This window comes from Crocuta crocuta, unplaced genomic scaffold (genome assembly GCF_008692635.1).
Source record: "Crocuta crocuta isolate KB4526 unplaced genomic scaffold, BGI_CrCroc_1.0 scaffold13, whole genome shotgun sequence".
In the NCBI taxonomy this organism is placed as follows: domain Eukaryota; kingdom Metazoa; phylum Chordata; class Mammalia; order Carnivora; family Hyaenidae; genus Crocuta; species Crocuta crocuta.
Genome location: NW_027530007.1, coordinates 664,894 through 674,524, shown reverse-complemented (window position 1 = coordinate 674,524; position 9,631 = coordinate 664,894).

Sequence of the window (9,631 nt, the reverse complement as noted above, 5' to 3'; positions counted from 1 at the left end):
GGGCATCCTGACCGCTGTCCGTGGTTCTGATGGTTCTGAGCAAACCGAACGAAGAGGTCTTGCTCTCCTCAAGTCAAGGCTGGCCGGAAAGACAAGCATGAAGCAGAGACCTCTAAGACCCCTCCCCATCCTCTCACAACTGCCTGCACCAGGATGCTAATTCTCCAGTGTCATCTGATTAAAAGCCAGGGTATGACAAGGAACTTCTGGAATGCTGACCCTGCTTCCATCCCTTAAACGGTAGAGCTGATGATTTAGCTGGAATTTTGAGAGGCAAGGCCCAGAGATGAAGTCATCCAGGAATGCCTTCTATCAAACCTCCTCCAGGTGCCAACACTTCATCTCCCCCACCAAGCCAACAGATGATGGGAAGAAAGCAAGGATGACTGGAAGATGGTTATCTATTTGATGGGACACTACGGGTATGAGGAGTGCCCCTCCCCAGTGCCTCCCTCATCTGACCACCCGTGACCTAATTCCCATTAGTAGATGGTCTTCTGTCTGTGATTACAAATGAGGCTACAAGGGAAAATGGCCCTGGGAAGAGACACAGCAGCATACATGACTGATGTGACCACCCCTTCCAGATGCCTTGCGTTGACAAGCAGCAGCATGAGAGAATGGGATATGGGTGATGGAGGAAAGGCAGTAAGGGGCAGAAGCAGTGACCTTTAGGCAAATCTTACCTTCAAAAAAGAGCATCTACCAGATATGTGAGAAAAATGTGGTTACTGTTTTTCATGTTTTATTTTTTAAATGTATTTTTATTTATTTCTGAGAGAGAGAGAGAGACAGTGTGAGCATGGATGGGTCAAAGAGAGAGGGAGATACAGAATCTGAAACAGGCTCCAGGCTCTTAGCTGGCTGTCAGCACAGAGCCCGATGTGGGGCTTGAACCCACAAACTGTGAGATCATGACCTGAGCCGAAGTTCGACGCTTAACCAACTGAGCCACCCAGGCGCTCCTGTTTTTCATTTTTTAAATGAGGAAACAGGGGCACCTGGGTGGGTCAGTCAGTTAAGCATCTGACTCTTGATTTGGCTCAGGTCATGACCTCACAGTTTGTGGGTTCAAGCCTTATGTTAGGCTCTGTTCTGATGGTGGGGAGCCTGCTTGGGATTCTCTCTCTCTCTCTGCCTCTCCCCACTTGTGTGTGCTCTCTCTCTCACTCTCTCTCTTCCCCCCCTTTCTTTCTCAAAACAAACAAACTTTTTTTTTTTCAAATGAGGAAATAGAGCTGAGGAATTAATCTGCTTTCTTAGTTGACAAGTGGCAAAGCTTGGGTTCCAACCCAGGCAGTCTGATTGCAGACCTGACCACCTCTTAACCACTTCCAGGGTGATTGCAAGGGGTTTCTACTAAAAGAAAAAGTAGATTAATCCCCTGTCATTTCCAAAGGTACAGAAAGCTGTGCCATAAGGGATGTGTAAGTTGGTGGCTCTGTGTGTGCAAGAAAAAGGATGTAAAGTGTGGCTGAGATGACCATTTTACAGATGAAGATGAGAGCAGGGAGGGTACAAGCTCCATAAAGACACCAGTCCTGGGAAGATTTTGGGGGCTGGAGGTGTGTTTGTGTGTGTGTGTGTGTGTGTGTGTACACATGCGTGCACATACACCACAGGAAGAATATCCAAAGATTAAGTGGAAATGAAAGAGAAAACAAAATCCAGTCAAGTGGCAGAGCTAAGTCAGAGGGTCAAAGGCTGCTGAGGATGTAGAGTCCCTCATGCTTATGTCAGAAGTAAAGTGTTGGAAGCAAGACAGAGTCCATCAACCAGCATCTGTCAAGAAATGACCCTTCATGTAACCTGAGCCTCCCTTTGCTCTTCTGCACAGTGGACACGTGCTCCCTCCTTTCAAGGACTACAAGAGAGAAAATGATGTCTGTGAAAAGCCCAGGGCATCATGGGAACAGACAAAGAATTAGGAATACAATTGCACTAAAGGAGACTGTGATCTCACTGGGAGAAGAGAGGCCAGGGAAACAATTAAGTGTGCTAAGGACTCTGACAGAGCCTCTGCCTGCCCCCGCAGGTGGGTATTGTGGAGAAGATTTTAGGGAAGACACAGAACTGGATATATCCTTCAGGACCTTCTGTCCAGTGAAGAACAGTATATTATCAATCAGCTCTCACACCAGGTCATCCCCACAAACACTTATGAGTACCTACTGTGCGCCATGCATCCTCCACTCCTATTATGTGGAGTTAATCATAGCATCTATGTCACAACATTACTGCACAAGGGTTAAATGAGATGATATATGTGGTAGACCGCATAATGTTCACCAAAGATGCCCATGTCCCAGTCTCAAGAAACTGTGAATATGTCACTTAATATGACAAAGGGGGCTTTGTACATGTGATTAAAGATCTGGAGGTGGGAAAAATTATCGTGGATTATTGGGGCGTCTAAGGTAATCACAAGGGTCTTTATAAGATGGAAGTTGGAGGATCAGGGTCAGAGAGAGAAAAATGGAAAGATGGAAACAAAGGTTGGGGATGAGAGAAGATTCTATACTACTGATGGCATCTTTGAAGATGGAGGAAGAAGTCATGAGTGTAACGGGCCTCTAGAAGGGAGGGAAAGCAAAGAAAGGGGTTCTTCCTTAGAGCCTCCAGAAGGATCACAGACCTGCCTGCCAATGCCTTGAGCTTAACCCATTGAAACATATTTAGACTTCTGATCTCCAGAGCTGGAGGAAAATAAATTTGTTGTTTTAAGGCACTAAGTTTGCGGTAATTTGTTTCAGTAGTAATATGCAATTAATCCAGTATATGCAAAATGCTGAGCATAGTGCCTGATACTTAATAAGCCTTCCATAAAGGTGGTCATGGTGGCAATGTTGGTTCTTACCAGAGACAGACCTCAGGTGCTAGGTGCTGGTTACAGAGAACGAAATAAACCACTTAATCCATTCAACAAGCCTTTATTGGAGGCATGGGGTCCCAGGGGTCTGGAGTCTGGACTCTGAAATCAGACTGCCTAGATTCAACAACACCTCAACCTTTTGCTACTTATGGGATCTCAGGCAAGTTATGGCACATCTCTTCATGTTCTCTCATGCCTGTGTCACATGGTTGTCGTGAAGAGGGAATGAGACACTTGCAGGCAAAACAGCTTTCTGCCGGAAAGTGGGGACACTGAATGGACAAGGCAAATTCCGCTCTTGGTGGGTATGCAATGCAGGGAGAGATGCAGTCACAGACTCCCCAGGGTGGTGTGGCCATCGAGTCCTGGGTGCTCTGTAAGCACAGCAGGAGCACTCAGTTGAGGGGGGAGCTTCCTGAAGAAGGTAGTATTGAGCTAAGTCTTTGAAGGATAAGAAAGAATTATCCATGAGAAGGAAGATGAGGAGGACGTCTTGGGGGCTGCTTAGCTGATCAACTACCACCTCTAGTCTCTCAGTCCATTTGGGCTGCCACATAACAAAATGCCATAGACCGGGTGATTTATAAGCAGCAGAAATGTATTTCTCATAATTCTAGAGGCTGGAAAGTCCAAGATCAAGGTGCTGGTAGATTCCATGTTGAGTGAGAGCCCTTTTACTGTTCACAAGCACTGTCTTTCCTCTGTAACCTCAAAGGACAGAAGGGACAAGGGAGCTCTCTGGGGTCCCTTTTATAAGAGCACTAATCCCATTGTAAGGGCTCCACCCCCATGATCTAATCACCTTCCAAAGGTCCCACCTCCTAACACCCTCACATCGGGGAAAGAGGTTTCAACATATGAATTTGTTGGGGAGGGGACACAGACACAGTGTGTAGCATCTAGGCTCTTGGGAGAAGGGAGAAGATGCAGAAAAGGAAAGGTTTGGGGCACATGTGCTGAGCTACTTCTCCTTAGCTCCCCTCTGACTCTGACCTCCAGCCCTGGGCAGCCACAGAGGGCAGCAAGAGAGCGCTGACCTCCAGAGAAAGGGGAAGAAGCAAGCAAGGAGCACTGCCCAGAGAGTCAGCAGGTGGTAAGTCTCTGCCCGCTGCCATGTCGTGGTGTGGCTTTTATGCACATCATTTCTCTGCTCTGGGACTCTGTTTCCCCTTGTGTAGAATGAAGGAATTAAATGAAGGTTTCTCACAGGTACAAAAGCCTTGAGAGTCAGCTGTCCCTAGTTCATGGTTAGCTCTGCTCACCGGCTCCCAGCCCCCACTAGTACCTCCATCTCCTGTGACTCTTTACACTTTGGCCAAAAGTCAGGAAATACCTAAAGAGGAGCCATCAGATGCTTCACAGCTGTGGCATTAATGCAGGTGTGTGTGTGTGTGTGTGTGTGTGTGTGTGTGTGTGTGTGTGTGTGTGTGTGTTGGAAACTAGCATGAGTGTGCAGCTCTTCTCTGCTCATGAAGTGAATCTCTAAACTGATGGTTATCAGAGAGAAGGCTGAGGTCAGTAGCCTGGAAGAAAATAGCTATTAACTCTTCCCATCCCGGGTCCAGCCTCCCCAGCAATATCTGAAGCATCTGAGTGTAATTTCTATAGAAATTACATTTCTCATTTCTATAACCTCATAAGGGAAAAGAGTTCTGAAAGGGTCACTTTATCCTTCCCACCATCTCCAGAAAGGACTGCACTCATACTGTCCCTCTAGCTGATATCCCGGTTGAGATCATCGGAGCTCCTGGACGCAGAAATGCCCGAAGTTAATCTACTTCAGCCTTTGCAGTTTGTGAGCCAGTAAATCTGCCCCCCCCCCCCGGCCTTTTGTGCCTAGACCGATTTAAGTTCGATTTCTGTCACTTGCACCTCCCAGTCTTCCTAACTGACACAGTTCCCATAAGAAACTGCACTCCTTTTCCTTAGAAATGTTCCTTGAGAACAAGATATCACAGCCATTAGTAACAGCTCAAGGTCTGGAGCCTCGGCAGACAGAATTGCTGACCACTGTTTGATTTTTTTTTTTTTTGGTTTACTGCAGCCATTTGTTTTCCTCATGCAATGATGTAGTGCTGGAGCCTAATGTTCTCACATGACAGTAGAACACCAAAATTTATTGTCATCTCTTGAAGAATTGAGAGTGGCACACAAAAACCTTAAATAAATTAAAAGGAGGAATAAATTTACAGGTGTAAATACAAACCGTTTTTCAACTCAAGGCAAGTAACATCCCACGGAATTCTGGCAGGAAAACGTCAGATAAGAAAGCAAAGTGGGGGGAAGTCTGGGGGGCTCAGTCAGTTAAGCGTCTGACTCTTGATTTTGGCTCAGGTCACGTTCTCACAGCTTGTGAGATCAAGCCCCATATCCGGCTTTGTGCTGTTAGCTCAGAACCTGCTCGGGATTCTCTCTCCCTCTCTCTGCCCCTCCTCTACTTGTGTTTTCTCTCTCTCTCATTCTCTCTCTCTCTCTCAAAAATAAATAAATAAACTCTTAAGAAAAGAAATAAAGGAAAGTAGACAGGGGGTACCTGGCTGGCTCAGGCAGTGGAGCATACGACTCTGGATCTTGTGGTTGTGAGTTCAAGCCCCACATTGGTTGTAGAGATTAACTTAAAAATAAAATCTTAAGGAGGAGGGGCAAGATGGAGAAGTAGGAAGCTCCGTACTTGCACTCGCGNGGTGTTATATGGAAACCAATTTGACAATAAACTATTTGTAAAAAAAATAAAAATAAAAAAATAAAATCTTAAAACAAAAAACAAAAAAAAAAGAGGGGCGTCTGGGTGGTTCAATTGGTTGAGTGTCTGATTTAGGCTCAGATCATGATCTTGTGATTCATGAGTTCAAGCCCTGCACTGGGCTCTGTGCTGACTGTGAGGAGCCTGCTTGGGATTCTTACTCTCTCTGCCCCTTCCCCCTCTCATAATATATAAACATTTTTAAAAAATCTTTGTAAATAATGTTTCCTTTTTGCATTTACATAATTTAATACATAGGTATATATTTTTTTTAATTTTTTAATGTTTTATTTATTTCTAGGAGAGAGAGAGAGAGAGACAGCATGAGCAGGGGAGGGTCAGAGAGAGAGGGAGTCACAGACTCCGAAACAGGCTCCAGGCTCTGAGCCGGCAGCCAGCACAGAACCCGATGCGGGGCTCGAACCCACCAACCGCGAGATCACAACCCAAGCGAAAGTCGGACGCTCAACCGACTAAGCCACCCAGGCGCCCCCATAGGTATATTTTTGAAGCGATTTTATTGAGCTACGCTTCATCCATTTACAGTGTATAATTCGGGACACCTGGATGGCTCAGTCTATTAAACATCTGACCTCAGCTCAGGTCATGATCTTGCGGTTTGTAAGTTCGAGCTCTGGGTCAGGCTCTGTGCTGACAGCTCAGAGCCTGGACCCTCTTTCTGATTCTTTGTCTCCCTCTCTCTCTCTGCCCCTCCCCCATTCATGCTCGCACTCTCTCTCTCTCTCTCAAAAATAAATAAACATTTAAAAAAAGAAAAAACAATGTATAATTCAATAGCTTTGAGTATATTCACAGATATATGCAACCATCATAGACAATTTTACAGTATTTTCATCACCTCAAAAAAAACCCCAAAAACGAAAAAACAACTCCATGGAGCGCCACTCAGTTGGTCAGCCGTCTGACTTTGGCTCAGGTCATGATCTTGCAGCTCGTGAGTTCAAGCCCCACGTCAGACTCTGTGCTGACAGCTCAGAGCCTGGAGCCTGCTTCAGATTCTGTGTCTCCCTTTCTCTCTGCCCCTCCCCTACTTGTGCTTTGTCTCTCTCTCAAAAATAAATAAACATTAAAAATTTTTCTTAAAAACCTCCATGCCCTTCAGCCATTATCCCCTACCCCCTAACACCAGCCCTGAGCAACCACTAATCTTTCTGTCTCCATCGAATCACCTATTCTGGATTTTTCATATAAATTGAGATCATGAATGTGTAACCTTTGGGGTCTGGCTTCTTTCACATGGGGTAATGTTTTCAAGGTTCATCCACACTGCGGCCTGTGTAAGAATTTTGTTCCTTCTTATGGCCAAACAGTACTCCATGGTGTGGACATCCCGCATTGGGTTTCTCCATTCTTCCACCTTTGGGGTCCCTCCACCTTTAAACTGTCATGACCACCGTGAACATTCAGGCACAAGGTTTTGTGAGGACATACTTTCATGCCTCTTGTGTCTATACCTGGGAGCGGAATGAAGGGTCATATAGTAGCTCTGTTCAATCATTTGAGGCATTTGTATATATAATTATATATGATCTTCATATATATAAGTTTTTTTAATGGTTTATTTATTTCTGAGAGAGAGACAGCGTGAGCAGGGGAGGGTCAGAGAGAGAGGGAGACATAGAATCTGAAGCAGGATCCAGGCTCTGAGCTGCCAGCACAGAGCCCGATGCAGGGCTCGAACCCACGAACCATGAGATCATGACCGGAGCCGAAGTCAGATGCCCAACCGACTGAGCCACCAAGGTCCCCCTTCATATATATAAGTTTTAATATAGTTCTCAATGTTGCTAAAGAGCTGTCATATCATATATATCCTTCTAAATGGTCGCTTTATAATCCACTGAATTCGGTATTCTTAATATAATTATTTTCTAATTTGATAGGTAGTGCCTAGACTTCTTTTTCGTTAGTTTAAATGATGCTGCTATACAAATCTTTACGTATGTAAGCTTTTTGTCCTTTCAGGTATGGGTTCCTCATCCTCCGTCCTGTAGACATTTGGGGCCGGATCCTTCCTTGTCAGGGTCGAAGGAGCTGTTCTGTGTACCCCAGGATCCTTAGCAGCGTCCCTGGTGTCCACCCACCGCATGCCAGGCGTGTCCGTTTCACCCAAATTATGAAGACCAAAGGCGTCTCCAGACATTGCCAAATATCCCCTGGGGGAGCAAAATCCACCTGGCTGAGAACCACTTCTTCAGATATTTTACTCAGGTTATGTCCCCAAGAAAGAGTTACTGAATTGAAGGGATGAGCACATTCAGGGGTCTCAGTGCGGATGAGGGGCTGGCCCCCGACAGGACTGCTTATCACAAGCGTCAGGAGAGTAGAGTCAGGGACCCTCATGAAAGTGGTGGGGTGTCTGAGAAAGAGGGGACCTTACACGCAGGGAGAGCATGGCTTCCTGCTGCTGCTCGCACACCCACAGGGGGCGCTGTTCACACCGCAGTCCCTGGGAAGGGCTGCACAGGGCACATCTCCAGGCAGACATTGTTCACTTCCAGGGCGATGTGAACACAGCAGCCTCTAACTCTGTGGGGGGTCACTCTGAAGAACAAGCACATAGTGACTTAAACCTGTAGGCTCTGGAAATGGAGACGCCCACAGGGAGGCAGGGAGGGAAGGAGGGAGCAGAAAACACAGAAAGGGCACAGGAGAGGCAGGGGGAGTCGGCCAAGCCCGAGGGTCACATTCATGAATGGCTTGGAGTGGGGTGGGGGTGGGGGCACACGTGAGGCCAAGATCATGAATGGCCGTCCCGGAACTTCCACATGAGAGCTATTTGAAGAGAGGACACTGTGTGCCCGGGAGGGTCAGACGGGATCAGGGCCGGGCGCGGGGGGAGCAGCTCTGTGACACTCCCACTGCAGGAAGTGGGGGAGGTGGCGGCAGGCCACCCGAGGCCCTCTAACTGGCTCCCCAGAGAAGGGGGCTCTCCCCCTGCGCCTCAGAGTTCCAGCCCTCCAAAGCTAGCTGCCTTGTCCTGGACATGCCCAGGGGCCTGTCCCCGTGATCAGAGCCATGTTCCCTCATTTCAAAGGGAATGATGTGAGGGGCTGGGAAAGTCGGTCAGGGTGACAGGAAAATCAGACAGGGGCCATTGTACTGGGTTGAACAGTGTCCCTCAAAATTCACTTCCATCCAGGACCTCGGAACAACTTTATCTGGAAATAGGATCCTCCGGGCGCCTGGGGGGCTCAGTCGGTTAAGCTTCCAAGTTCGGCTCAGGTCATGATCTCATGGTTTGTGGGTTCGAGCCCCGTGTCGGGGTCTGTGCTGACAGCTCAGAGCCTGGAGCCTGCTTCAGATTCTGTGTCTCCCTCTCTTTCTGCCCCTCCCCCCCTCAAATAAATAAACATTAAAAAAAAAAAGGATCCTTGCAGATGTCATTAGTTAAGTTGAGATCATACTGGCCCTAAATCCAGTATGACCGGCTCCTTATAAGAAGAGAAGAGACACAGATAAGACAGGCAGACAGGTAGAGAGGGAGCAATGTCAAAAACGGAGGCAGAGTTAGGAGCGATGTGCCTACAAGCCAAGGATTTCCAGCAACCACCAGAAGCTGGAAGAGGCAGGAGAGGTTCACCCCTAAAGCCTTCAGGGAGAGCACGGCCTTGCCAACACCTTGATCTCAGACTTCCAGCTTCCAGAACTGGGAGAGAATCCATTTCTGCTGCTTTAAGCCGTGCAGTGTGCAGTGCTGTGCTGTGGCCACCGCTGGAAAGAACACGGGCATCTTGTATTTACAAAGTGTCTTTGGTCTGGGTTTCCGTGTCCTTCGGTTGATGCCATAGGTCTTTGGGGGCTTAGCCTTTGGTATGACAACACTGTGCAGCAAGGTAGGGTCTGGTTTCCGGGAGTCAGCCTGCCCAGATTCGGGCTTCAGTCCTGCCTCTTCCCCAGGTGGCAGATGGCCACAAGACCTCCCACGGGACATGCGCTTCCTACAATGGGAACTGAAACTCTCCTTCCCATTGAAGGGAGTCCTCCATGTTCCC